This window comes from Dermacentor variabilis, chromosome 9 (genome assembly GCF_050947875.1).
Source record: "Dermacentor variabilis isolate Ectoservices chromosome 9, ASM5094787v1, whole genome shotgun sequence".
In the NCBI taxonomy this organism is placed as follows: domain Eukaryota; kingdom Metazoa; phylum Arthropoda; class Arachnida; order Ixodida; family Ixodidae; genus Dermacentor; species Dermacentor variabilis.
In genome coordinates this window covers 153,165,737-153,180,230 of record NC_134576.1, presented here as the reverse complement: position 1 = coordinate 153,180,230, position 14,494 = coordinate 153,165,737, and positions in this window count along the sequence as shown.

Here is a 14,494-nt window from a genome sequence, read left to right as displayed (position 1 = left end):
TCCACTTTTTGGAGCATTTGAAAAAACAGCTCAAACCAACCAGATTCGTGTCGGACGATGACGTGAAAGAGTCAGTTACAGACTTTTTGAAGCAGCAACCCGAGAGTTCTATGAGACGGGAATCACGCGACTCGTTAGTCAATGGGAGCAATGTGTAAATGGTCATGGAGACTACTTTTAAATAAAGTACGCAGTTTGTTATATATTCGCAGTGACTGACTTTCATTTGACTCGACCGTATGTATTGCAGAACTCCTGCTTTTTAGATGTGCTCTCTGTTGCGACTATAATTTCGGTGCAATTACTCACAGTACATGACCGGTGACAGCTGCTCCTGCGCAAAACATTGGAACAAAGAACAGCGTGATTGAGATATTTTCCTGTCCGTTGCATTTCTACAAAACTGTAAACAAGGTTCATGGATGACAAAGGTTGATTAAAATATTTGTCTTCGACGTGTTCATTTCATGGCCTCCACATTTTTCACGTCAGCGGCATGCACTGCTTTGCTGTTCTCGAACCGATATAGTTCTAAAGTTCGGGGGATATTTTCTTTACTTATTAGACAGACAAAAAAACATGGCAGCATTGATATCAGTTATTTTGGGTACAATTTTTGTGACATACGAGTATACTCCTTCATGAAAAATTACATATTTTACTTGTCTTCACAGTGCGTAGCGTTTGGCAATGGCAGTGCAGTTATTAGAAGGTAGTGCCAGCCTTTCCTCCTTCTCTCAAGAACGCCTTCTCTCTTGCAGACGAACACGATGTCCCAGCTTGACATGTCGCCAATCGCTAGGTTTGCAGCCCCCAACGCAACAAGGTCGATTCATGGTCCTCGCGAAAAGAAACCTTGTGAGCAACACTGACCCCGCAGTTCGCGTCAACAGGGAGCACGTTGTAACACAAACCAAGCCTGTGGCATGGGGTGTGTTTCGCGTCCAAGCCTTGGCGTGTCGCCACCATCGAAGCAACGACAGCGGTAATCGAAGCGTCAGCTAAACCTTTATATTGTAAACAATTTGTAAGGCTTCAAATCAACACGTACACAAAAACATTTATATTTTGCCTTTTAAACTGTTTGAAGCAAATTCAGCTTAGATCAAGGAACTTTCTATATCGTCACAACTTCTCGAATGGGTAACGGCAAGAGAGAATGTGCAGTGTGACCCAGAAGACGAGCAGTCGCGACAGAATTGGCCCTTGTGAAAGGTGCGTGTTTATGCTCAAATCGAGCTATAGTTTATTGAATATTGTGAATGAAGGGTGCCATATTTTATATTATATATATATATATATATATATATATATATATATATATATATATATATATATATATATATATATATATATATATATATATATATAATGGAGGAACCCTAGCACCATACCAGCACACGACGGCTCTATGAAGTCGGGTGTATTTCTTCATTCAGCGGCGGACAGCTTGTGTTCACCAGGCGTGTGAGTTGGGACTGGAAGTAGCATCTTTTTGCATATACACACTTATGCATGTTAGGCACCGGTGCATCTTCTCACACAGAATTCACGTGCCTTTTATTTAATGCAAACATCAACGCGGTTATAATAAAGCTGTTTATTTGCAACAAGTTGGTCTGTTTAGCTTTGTAATTTTCACTCGGCCTATGCGGCAGCACCGAACTTCTAAAATAAATGCGAGAGCTACTTCTGAATGTCATGTAAGAAAAACTATATATATTACGTTAACCAGACTAAATATGAGATATAACTGGCCAAAGCTAGCGGTCAGCGCAATAGCAATAGCAGAAGCAGACGACGGTGGCGTAAATCGTCTGCTGTGCGGAACTCCTCACAAGCTTTCGACACACATTGAACTCTCTAAGCAAATAGAAATTATTCAGACGTCGCTTATCGTTTTTATGTTTAGATTGCAAGTGAATAATACTCAACACATAATCTAGTACTAGTGAGCGAACGTTTCTCTGGTATCAGTGCAACCACCGTTGGAATCGAGGCTGCGCTAGCGTCGCTTGCGAAAACCGGCCCCAATGTCACGGGCTTGCACAAGCAGGCGACACTTGCTGTGTGCCGGAAGCGCTTAAGTGTAGTGATGAATTGTCGTTGTGTATTCTCTTTCTATTACATTGTGTTTCATAGAATCAAATTAACGAACATTCCAACTATTACAAACAACATCTGTTCACGATAATATTGGAAAAAATATCGATGACGCAATCTGGGTAGCCAATCGGATAGCTAGACCAACTGACGTCATGTGCGCCAGTACGTAGATTGTTATTGTAACGGGGCGGCTGAAAACTCTGGCAAGCGGCGCTGCTGCAATCGGTAGCGATGCACATGTTTAAGACATTATAATAAATTGCACGCATTACGCGAAGCGCTTAAATAGTCAATTAATTGTCAGAAGGACCTACCTTAAACGACTCAGTACGGTTGTAGAATATCGTCAAAATCCTTTCATGGTCCCTTTAAATTAGGTGAATTAGCGATACCAATAGATGACTGCGGAATACAACAGTATTGACAGTATACGATAGTATTGGGAAGAAATGAATCCATTCTGCAATGAGGAACGGCAACTTTCTGCACAGGGTCAAGTCGATTAAATAGGAATGGTATTGAGGGCAGCGGTACTTAATGAAGATTATTGTGACATCTTGAGGAGTACGCGGAGTCATGTTATCTTGCGACAAGGAGCGATTGACGAAAGGTGAGATATCATTCACTTGATCAACGTTGCACCGGCCGTGCGATTATACAGCTTCCTGAAATGAAGCCACCAGCGCTGTCTTGTACGGTTTCCAACTTGTTCGTTAATGTGACGCCGTTCTTATCCAATATTGAATACGCATATTCCATACCGGCGTCACACGGGCGCTTCCGATCCCCATCGTGTCCCGTTGGTATCGAATAGCTCTATCGTGATTGACTCCCTTCTACATCTTGCACAAATGAGCCAATCGCGATCGAGCAATTCGATTCCGATCGGACTCGATCGCAAAACATAAACTACTGAAGTGAAACGCTCCGTTATTTGAGACCGCGTTGGTTCACACTGCTGAACGTCCACGCTGAGCCACAAGCAGCTCGCATTTCGTTTCGGTGCTTCGACAAGGACCGTCGCAATGCGACTGCCCTGGCGGGAACGACGCCTTGGCAGCCCTGCCCTTGCATTGTCGACTCGTCGTAGCCACAGGCCGCGTCGTAGTATAGCAGTTGCAGCAGAGTGGCACGGCGTAGTAGTTTTCCGCCCTGAGGACAGCATGAATGGAGCCGCCTTGCGTGACAAGCCTGTTTACCGAGCAGCGTCGCTCTGTCGCCGTTGGGCCAGCGTTGCGAGTCGCTCCAAGCAAGCTTCGGGCTCAAGCATGTCACATCCGTGCGCGTACCGAAGGTTCGTGCAATCAGAACGGTGCGTTAATTTGGGCAGCCTGACAGGGCAGTATATGTGCGACCAAAAATTAACGTTTAATGCGTAAGCATTCTTTGGCGAGTACCCCAGCAAAACCTATCCATCACTCGATTTGTATCTGCACAAAAATGCATAATTTGCGAAAATGCATAATTTGCGAAGACATATAATCGTCATAATAGTGGAAATGTAGATGATTGGTAGCTTTAGTAGTGATAGCGAACAATTGAAGCCAACAAAAAAAATGACCCGAGCAAACGCCCATATGATCAGGTTTAAGCATACCTATAGGGTGCATCGCATACCTAAGTGCATCGGGAAACCTATACTAGGAGTGGGCCAACTAAAATTTGAGGGTGGGCCAACTTAAAATTTGGGGGTGGGCCAACTCGATCTCCCATGGGTGCAACGCAACATGGCAGAATAATTACTGTCAAAACATATTGATAGTAAACAAAGCCGGAACGTGTGGTATAAAGCGACAGTGGCATAAAAGGCATGTCACAGGAAAGCTGCCATATCATTCAGGAATTGCTGAGGTATTGAACTTTTTTGTCGTCGTCGTTGTTTATTGATTTATTGATTGAGTAATTATTTTATTTTCTTGAAAGTTGAAGGAGATGTGAGGGCTAAGGGTGTGCACCGTGCATTGAGGTGCACCGTTCAAGGAGCCATTGAAGACTGTAGTTGCAGAGGCCTTTTTTACTATTGGGAAATTGGACGGCTGCGCATCTCTGTTAGTTCCTGAGTTCCTGAACGTTTGCCACAATAATGTTCCCGTTAGTCTCGACTGTTCTCTTATAAAAAAAGATCTAAGCAGCTGTCAAAATAATGGGTCAGTTCGGCATTCGTTTAATCGAAATGGGCTCTGTAATAACTTCTAGTCTGCTCGGACAGCCTTCTTTTTTGTGTGTGGAAATACTGCGTAGGTTCAAATGGCCACTTATTCCAGGCAGGTATATGATAAGTCAGAAATGAGATTAGCACGAGTAGGGAATATCTAGTCGAGTTTATTCGCAGAGCTGTTAGGTTGCATTACAACTCGGGAACCTAGAGCATAAATTGAAAATTGTGGAGGGACTGCAAGGTTGGTGGACACGAGGAACATGCTGAGGTACGAGCATTGCTCCTCCATCAGAACCCAGCAGCCAATCACGGGTGACCACTCGACGTCGGTCAGATCGGTCAGGAACCTTGACCCGGCTGGTAGTAGCATAGCACTGGCTCGATCGTGCGACTCGGAAGCGATGCTGGAAATGCAATGTGCGGGACGCTAACCGACCATTGCATACTAAGCTGACAAAGTTCGACTCAGGCCCAGACGATTTCCAAGTTGGTCTCGACAGCAGCTAGAGGCGATCCGAAAGCATTCGACGCGACGAGCTAAACGTGATCCTGCGATCGCGACGATAGATTGTCATGATCAATGTTATTTGCGCACCACTTGAAACGAGGACTGGGAGACGAGACACGAGCGAGCACTTTCAACTGGGTTTAAAGGTAGGAGGGGTTTATATACGCAAATAAGGTTGATCGTGAATTGTTAATAACTAGTCCAAACCAGTACTCTGCTAAGATAGACTGACAATGGAGATGAGTCCCGAAAATTTTTCGTGTCATGTACATCATTGTTAAGCCAGGTTCCTGCTACATGTTTGCGGCGTAGAGCAGCGATATTGGAGTGTAGAAGTTGATGCTTGCTAGCTGCTAATGCTTTTAGAGTTTGTAACTACCGGCGAGAACGGCTCTCGACGCGCAACCCGTCTGAGTCACGAGCTGTTCTGTCCGAAAATGGCGGTCTACGGCGTTCCCTCGCGTGTTGCTATGACAAAGCGCAACTAGTACACGCAGTAGTGCTTATCTCTGCCGCCGATAACGCGTCCGACATTAAATGAATTCACAAAATATAATTACTCATTGTGAAACCAAGCAGGCTCGTGTAAAAGGGCTCGCTGTCGCTGTTTCTTCTAAGCCTCGTCGTCCGCACCACGGACGCACTTACGTGGCGGCAGGTGCACCCCACGCATACGTGCACCCTCTGCGGGTGTGACGGTGTGACGGAGTGGGAAGGACCCTGTTCGTCACCGCTTGAAACGTTTTCGGTGCATTTAGATTTTAACATTTTATTTGAAAAGTAGTAGTCTCAACTGCGAACATAAAATTATAGCCTGATCGCTGGTGTTTTCAATGAATGCATAGCAGATAATAACTGCTCAGACAATACTCGAGAATTCTTATACGAAACATCAAGAAACACCTCAAGGATGACGAGTAAAGTAATAATTAGCTAGTTTTAGTATAAAGTACAAATTCTATGCAAGCGATCTTGCGCGCGACAGCGACAAGCGACGCGATGGAGATGGCTGTCGCGTTTGCTCGTCGCCTACAAGTCGCACCCCGTGCGGGCGAGAGCGACGTCTCGCCGGTATTGCCGGTGAGGGCAGCAAATGCGCGTGGAAACTAGCCTGACGCGTGCTTTATTAATTTAGGTTGGTGTACCTTACTGTAGAAAGCAGTATTAAATATTTCTCAGGGTCTTGCAGTAGGTTCTTGCACGTATAAAAATTCAATCGTTTTCTCATTCCGTGCAATAATCGGTAGCATTTGAGTGATGCACGTCCAGCCCCAGCTTTGCGCTATTGGCTGGTCGCTCGTAGCACTTCCGGGCGACGAGCGACGAATTCTAGATTTCCAGAGCCGAGCGATCGAGCGACAAGATGGAGCGACCTGTTCAAGCGACGGCCCGTTTCGTCGCCGTCGCGCACAAAATCGCTCTCATGGGATTTAGCCTTAAGTACTGATCGTTAAAGAAATGTGATATATACAAAATATGCACCTGGTTTCTGCAAGCGCCTCCCATCTGTTGTGAGTCACATCACGCAAAAAAAATTTTATGAAGATGTGTGGCCGTCCATGCTGGCCATAGTGATGCCCATGCTACGAAGAAAAGCAGTAGCTTCACAAATGGGAAAACGGGTAATTTCATACTGTACAAGGAGTACTTGTTTTTACTGATTGCAGCAGACACCTTGTTTGTTTTTTACTGCACTCTTTACGCTCACCAAGCAATGGCTGTTAGGTCACGAAGCATGCCGAAGTTTCCTCATACTTGGTCTTTCCGTTCGATCAGCTTTTGTACGAGGTAGCCTATAGTTCAACTGGCGCTGAAGTCCCCCCGTGCTCTGTTAAGTTCCTGCACTGTGCTGTGCAGTAATGTGGAGTGTTGGACAATATTGCACAGTAATGAATAAGGGCCCTTGCACAGTCGGTGTTCAATATGTAAGAGATTAGACAGCTAGTCAAGCTTCCGTCGAAGGTCGGTCTGAAATCGACTGCGTGCTCTTGTGTGAGCGAAAACCTCACACGACAGGTAGGATTGGTCGTAATAATTTGTACATACCCTGTTGAAGCGCTCATTGATAAAAGCAACCTATAAGAGGCAAAATAAAGTTGCACTTGATATTAGTCGAACACAATGATCAATATAACACGCATTCATGGGCATCTGCCATTCTTTGAGACATGGTTAAAACAGCCTAACGTCGGATCGGAATATCGACAACCCGAGAGAAACTTGTGTGTCCTCACTGCTCTTGTCATTAAAATTTATGTTGCTGAGTCGACCAAAGCGGAAATCTTGCGTCTATTTATTGAAGAAGTGTTATGAGCACCGCAGGCTAATTTCTACGATACCCTCAGTCAAAGTTTTCTTCCAGAATCCCCAATCTGCCAAAAATTGTCAAATCTGACAAATAGTTAGTGTTCAGTCGTCATTTCAGACGCTGAATGATGCTGTTCGTAGAAGGATTCCAAAGGAAGTCTTTAACAACGCGTGGAAAAGGTGTCCATCAAATTGATCGGTTTCTATATATTGGCTTCCTCGAAGGAGTGTTCATGCTGCGAGAACCAGTGGAAGGTAGGCGCTTTTTTGGAATCGCGATGCAGCAGGTAGGTAAGCGGCTGAAGAACTTGCGCACAGGATGATATGAAGCGCCTGTGAAAATTTATGAGCCCCAGAAACTTGCGCACCTTTCGGAAGGAGGATGGAGCGGGGAAGTCCTCGATTGCCCGGACCAGTGATTCCAGTGGCTTGATTCCTCGGGGCAAAATGTGATGGCCGAGAAAATCCATGGCTTCACCTCCGAAAATGCATTTCTGGGTGTTCCGGACCAGGCCGTATTCACCCAGTCCCTCAAATAGAAGGCGAAGGTGGTATTTGTGCTCTTCGTCTGTGCGACTTGCAACGAGAATGTCGTCAAGGTAGACGAAAATGAACGGGAGCCCGCGCGTAACCTCGTCCATGAGATTTCGAAAAGCTTGTGCCGCGTTCTCCAAACCGTAAAGCATACGGACAAACTCAAGTAGGCCAAATAGAGCAGTGACTGCTATCTTCGAAATGTCGCTGGGTTCGGCAAGAACTTAGTGGTAGGCGCTCATCAAAACGAGATGGCCGTATATTTTGGTTCCTTCGAGACGAGCGCCGAAGTCATGTATATGGGGAAGGGGATATTGATCCAGAGTAGTGACGGCATTCAAAGCTCGGTAATCTCCACAAGGCCGCACTGTCCTGCTTTGGAACTAGATGGAGAGGTGAAGAGCAATTGCTAGAGGAAGGCAATTAACGCCGAGCTGAAGCATGTCGTCACGGCTTGTCACCCGTTCGCCGTCAGCACGGAGTCGTCGACGGGTATACAAGCCAGTTGGTCGTTCTGTACTCAAGCGAACTCAGCGAAGGAGTCAGAGTCGGAAGAAAGACAGTAAAAAAATATATATCGGCTGACAATGACACAGATATTAGAAGAAACACAAAAGAACACAAGAACACTAACACACATGCACTTCATCTAGATCAATGATGAATACAAAAATAATACAACGAACACTTAACAGTAAACATAGAAATTAACACTACACAAACACACACTTAACGGTGGTCTACTAAACAGAGTTCAAAAGAAAACAAATGATGGCATACGCAAGGCTGGGCAGGAGCAGTAAGTCCATAAAGCGTGGAGTAGACGGCAGAGCTTTCCCGAAGAACGCTGGTAAGGCGATATCGTTGGGGTGGATGCGATTGCTCGACTGGGTTTCTCGGCATTGTAGGTCTGACGTCTTCCCTCGAGCAGGTTTTGCTAACTTGAGGGGAATTACCGTGAGCTTCGTTGCAGACGTTGGTTTGTCGTCTCCTACGCCAACTAGTAACTCGCAGTTCAGACGCGGCTAGGCGGCCGAGGCGATACTGGACGGCACCAGCTCCTCAGCAGATTGTAGGCTGCCTAGCTCGGTCGAAAACCTGCGCTTAAATAACTTCTCCTTTCCCTAGTGCCCTGGGTTGGAGGACGGCAGAGATTGGTGACGATCCAATCAAGTTCACCCAATTGTATACTGGCCAGGGTCTTTGCTGCGCCCCTTTTAATTAGGGGCGAGGGAACGGGTGCTTCCCCCCTGCTGATAGAGTTCGAGCACTCGTATTGCACCACACACGCACACCCTTGAGTCCGCACCGGGCCTCCATTGTCCGTTCATAAACGTAGGAGAAACGGCGGCAGCCGGCCATACGCAACACCACCTAGGTAAGCTCAAGGCCTCCGCACGCGTCCGTGACGTCACGCACAAGGGATCGGCCTGGAAGTCAGCTTCACCCGACACGGTTTCTCTCGCCTGCCATCAGAGGACCTGTTTTCAAAGATACCGCGTGTTTTGTGCCGGCTTACTGTTATTTAAAGTGTCCCTATTAACAGATGTACCCCTCAGGAGTACGTCACATGGCTTTTAGGCTAATTCAGGCATGAGAAGCCGCAGGCCTTTGTCATTTACTGAACGGCGAACTTAGTATTCGTGCATGTTCTTTTTCTCCCTGAAATTATTTTTTTAACTCAGCTTTGGAAGCAAAAAGCCCATTTGTTAGCCTTACAGCAACTAATTCATAACAAATCCATTCAGAGGTCGTGGCTTCAGATCCAACCTACGGCATGTCGTTTCTTTTTCATTATAACTAGTCATTTACCTTGCAGCCACAAAATGATTAACATATTCACTTCCTATTGTTTACCACCACTTCTTTACCCCCTACACTTTCCTCGGTTGTGGTGACTGTTAGCTTCCCTCGAGTGTTGATCTATAGTTACCTCATGCTGCACAGATATCTCAAAACAAACCTGAAAGACTTCAAAAAGATGTGCAATGAACACAGGGAATGAAGAGTTTATTCCAGCGCTTCACACATACACACAAGGCAGCCGTCAACAAGTTGTGTGACATGGTGAGATATATACCTCAAGCACAGAATGAAAAAGTACAATTTGTTGACCACCACAGTGTGTCAAACAGCAACAAGCATAGATATTTACATATACATGTCCATCATACAAAAGTGAAATATTTTGAAACACAAGTTCTCACTCAATACAGTGCTATATGCAGTGGCTTAATATAAAAAGAGCGTGAACAAAATATAAAATGGCTTAATACAGAGCTATCATAACCATGTAATTAGATGTACAAGAAACTATCACTACTGAAAAACAGTTGCCAGTAAACCATACGGACATCAATTTTCAGCTCTTTAGTGTTTGCAATTTACGCTTCCTATTTAAAACAGTTTTGTCATTTTTGGTTTTACACAAATTATTCAACAGCGTGTTGGCAGCTGCACTCAAAGTATGGTGCATGACTTTTTCTTGGGAGTGGCCAGAATTACAGGCACCAAGGTCATCAAGGCCTCCAGAATCATGCAGAACGGTTGACACAAGAGCTACAAGGGCCTCTTTCTGATTTGGAAGAGCAAGAAATTTCGACGGCAACTCCTCACTCCTCAATTTATCAAGAACTATTTCTGTACACATTCACTACAACAGCACACGGAAACTCCAGTCCTCCTCGTGTCATACCTGCAATGAGCAGTGTGTCTTCGTGGTCCAAACTCGTATTCTCCAGTATAAGGTTTTCTTTGCAGGACAAGCACATGAGCGTTTTCATTGTCACATGTGCACAATACCCAGCAACATATGTAACAGCGGGAATCATTGACGGTTTTTTAGCGACATCAGCATCGGTCACTGCTATGGTGAACTGCCCACGAAGTGAATCAACACTTATGGTAGGGATTTGCTGTGCAATAACGTCCAGGTCAGGCAGGTCCAGTGCTTTTTGAAGCCTAAGTTTGTTCTCAGATTCATAGATCTGCCTGATCGAGATGTGATATTGGGCACCAGATAGCTGGCAGTACTTCCCAAACCTGTCTTTTATTTATTTATTTATTTACTCTCATACCCACAGCGCCATTTAGGCATTACAGTGGAGGGGGGGGTTACATACATCAATGTAAACAGCTTATGGCATCGAATAGACAGCATTAAACTATACAATACAATGAAAAAGAAAAAGAGAAAAAAACCGCAAAAACGACACGACAAAAATGGTACATCAGGATATCAATGTACCGCACGCAGGAAACGGCATCATACAATTAAGTAATAAAGCACTATGTAATGATAGCAAACTCTGCAATTACCGTATACTGTGATATAAAGAAGAAAATTTCAAAGAGAATTTGCAAAATGTTCATTATTAAGTATACTAACCACGGCAGCAGGCAGTCGATTTCATTCTAAAATGGTTTTGGGGAAAAAGGTGCTTTTGAAAAGTTTAGTTCTACAAGTGTATTCCCTAACCTTGAGCTCGTGATCTGTTCGTCTGGATATATAATGTGGCTGAAGAATATACTTATTACGGTCTATTCCAATTTGGCCATAAAATATATTGTGAAAAAGTTTCAAGCGTAATGCCTGCCTTCTCTTTTCTATGGTGTCCCATTGTAATGTTTGTTTTGCACTATTAATACTATGGTTTCTGTCATAGTTGCCGATTACGTACCGTGCTGCTATATTCTGAACTCTCTCAAGTTTATCTCGGTCGGTACACGTAGGAGGGTCCCATACGGTACATCCATATTCTAAAATGGGTCTAACATAGCTTTTGTACAGAAGATCACGAGCCTGCTGGGGAAAGAGTTTTGTATTGCGCCGTAGAAATCCTAACACTTTGCATGCCTTTGCTGTAATGAAATCAACATGCCTGTACTTGTACTCGGAAACAATCTGCAATGGGGAACCGGATAGATAATATACGGCTTCTGGCATACACTTTTTAGTAAAGCGCATGTGGACAGTTTTCTGTGTGTTTATTTGCATACGTGACTCTCTGCACCAGTTTTGTAGTTTAACTAAATCATTTTACAAAATAACAGTATCAGCAATGCTTCTAATTTCCCTATATATTATCAGATCATCACAAACAATCTTACGGAAGAAACAATAGTGTTGGGAAGGTCATTTATAAATATTAAGAAAAGTAATGGGCCCAATACCGAGCCCTGGGGAACGCCAGACGTTACGCGGGCCGCACTAGATTCTGCGCCATTTACCACTACATGCTGAAACCGCAAAGAAAGGTATTCCTGAATCCATGCAATTACTTGTTCATAGATAATAAACCAGCGTAGTTTACATACAAGCAATGTGTGATCCACCAGGTCGAAAGCTTTTCTAAAATCTACAAACACCGAGTCAACACAAGAACGAGCATCCAGTGCACCACCAACTTCATGAACGAATTCTTTTAATTGATTTATACAGAAAAGCCCTTGCCTGAAACCATACTGTTTCTGATTCAGGAGGTTATGATTGGTAATGTGTGCCATTACGTTACTGCACAAGACGTGCTCTAATACTTTGCAGACAATACTTGTTAGAGATATCGGTCTGTAATTGCCGACCAGTTCGCGAGGCCCCGATTTATACACTGGCACAACGCACGCCATCTTCCATTCGTGTGGTAGGACCCCGGTGTTCAATGACTTCGAGTACAGTATCTTAAGAAAGGGAGGGATGAACGACGCACACAATTTGAGAAAAGCACCCGTCAATCCGTCAGGCCCCCCTGCTTTACTGGAATCTATACGTTCAAGAAGAGACCGTATTCCACTTTCATCAATAATTATATCATCCATGTTTTCGATGACCTCATTAGCAGACGGATGCGGAATTGCGCTCGAGGCACTGGGTAGGAAACCCAGTGCCTTCAAGGCAATCTGTTTGAAATTTTCCAGTGAGCACATACTGAAATCCTAGCTCTTCCAGGCAGTATGCAGAGATATCATGCAGAGCGTGGCTCGTGTGGCCAAAAGCCAACTGCATTTCTTTCGTCAGGTGGCCGGCATCGTGCTTGAGGCTAGCCCAGTAGTCTAGCCATTCTGTTATTTCTCTCAAAAATTCCAGCTGTGGACATGTTGTTGACACAATCGGATACTGCATTTCATCGCATAAGCGTTGACCCTTTCTCGGTGTCTTTACATTTATTATTCGCCACCATGTCAAAATGGTGTTAATGAAATCTGCCGTTCCTTTGGCATGTTGCACTGTGGAGCATTGCAATGCAGCAACTGTTGATTCGTTAAATATTCTGAGTGCCAGCTTAACGTTCTGACGCTCTATAGTTGATGGGTTTAGTGCTTTTAGTGGAAGCGTTGGTGCCAGCTTTAAAAGGTTATTCTGCTCAGCGTCATTTAAATCAGGCAAATATTTAAATGATGCAGTAAGAATAGGTGGCTTTGGGTCATTGCTGCTCGGATCAGGGTAATACATGCACTTTCCACTTTTTCTCTGGTTGAGCCAGTTGTTCCTGATCGACTTAAGAAGGTGTACAGGGTCCAAAATAAATAACAATGGACGAGAGGAATCAGCGGGATGTGGGTAAACAATACTGGCTTTAGGGGGGCTAGCAAAAAATGTCATGGCTTTTCGGTTTATAGCATTGTTGTCTGAAACAACTGCTAGTACCTTGAAACCAAGTGACTCAAGGTCAATGACGAGCTTTAGCAAAAATTTATGCAATGCTTTTGCATCGATCTGTGCGATTGGTAAAGTGTGAACCACATCCTTGTTGCTTGACAAAAGGTTCTGCAACATGAACACGTACGCTGTTTTAGCTGGACTGGAACTATTGGCTGCGGCACCTGTAACGAAGCCTGCCTTGTATTCAAAATAGGTTTGAAGATGGATCTTATCCATCTTTAATGTTACAGTGCGCTCATGCTGCGCCACTGCTTGCAAGACAGTTTTAGCATAGTTCAAAAAACAAAAATCTTGCTGCTCAAGAGCCGGATTCAAGCGGTATGACGAACATAATCGTCGCATGGTGTCTGGATGTGGCAGCTTAACTTTAAGAGAACTTCTCATGAACTTGCACGCATGTGGAGAAATGGTGTACAGCAGACCTGAAAGCACAAGCATATCTGAAGGATATCGTGGCGTATTTCTCAACACAAGCTCGACTTGGCTTCCCACAAATTTCAGTACCTCTAAGTTCCATCCATGACGTTCTTGGAGCTCATATTCCTTGTTCACTTCATCCAGGAGCATCAGCACAGTTGAAAGTAGCTGGTGTTCCTCTTCTTGTTCACTGTTATCAGCACAACTTTGCAGCTTTTCCACAGATTGCAGGACTCGGTCAAGCTCCCTTAAATCCTTTAATTCTGATGGCACGCAGACATCTCCAAGTTTGTGAAGACGGAACCCTCCGAGGAACTCCTGAACAGACATATCCTCTAACACCCCCAGTGACGAGTGCACTGCGGGAGCACAGTCGAGGGAGAGGTCAAGAAACAAAACTCTTGACTGTCTAGTGATCTCAGTCCAGAAGTTTGAAGTCTTTAGTGTGGGAAGGGCACAACAAAGTTCGTCAAAACTGCAAATTTTGTTCCTGCGATCTTCTTCTTGCACAGCAACAGAAAGCTCTATCGCTTTTCGCACCAATGCTGCTTCGAGTCGAGCTTTCTTTTCTGCAGGAGCTTCCCGCGTTCGCTTTGGTTGAGACATATATTTCGGGCAGCCGGGAAAAAGACTAGGCACAGCAGTTGCCTTGAGGCGAGCACGCTCTAGCGGCACTCCAATAACTTTTCCAGTCTTCAAGTCCGTGTACGATGCAACCGTGAGGAAGTCACTCTTCTCAATGTGTTTTTCACACACCTAGAAACAAAGTGAAACGGGGGTCAGTTATGCTTAGGGGACAGGCACA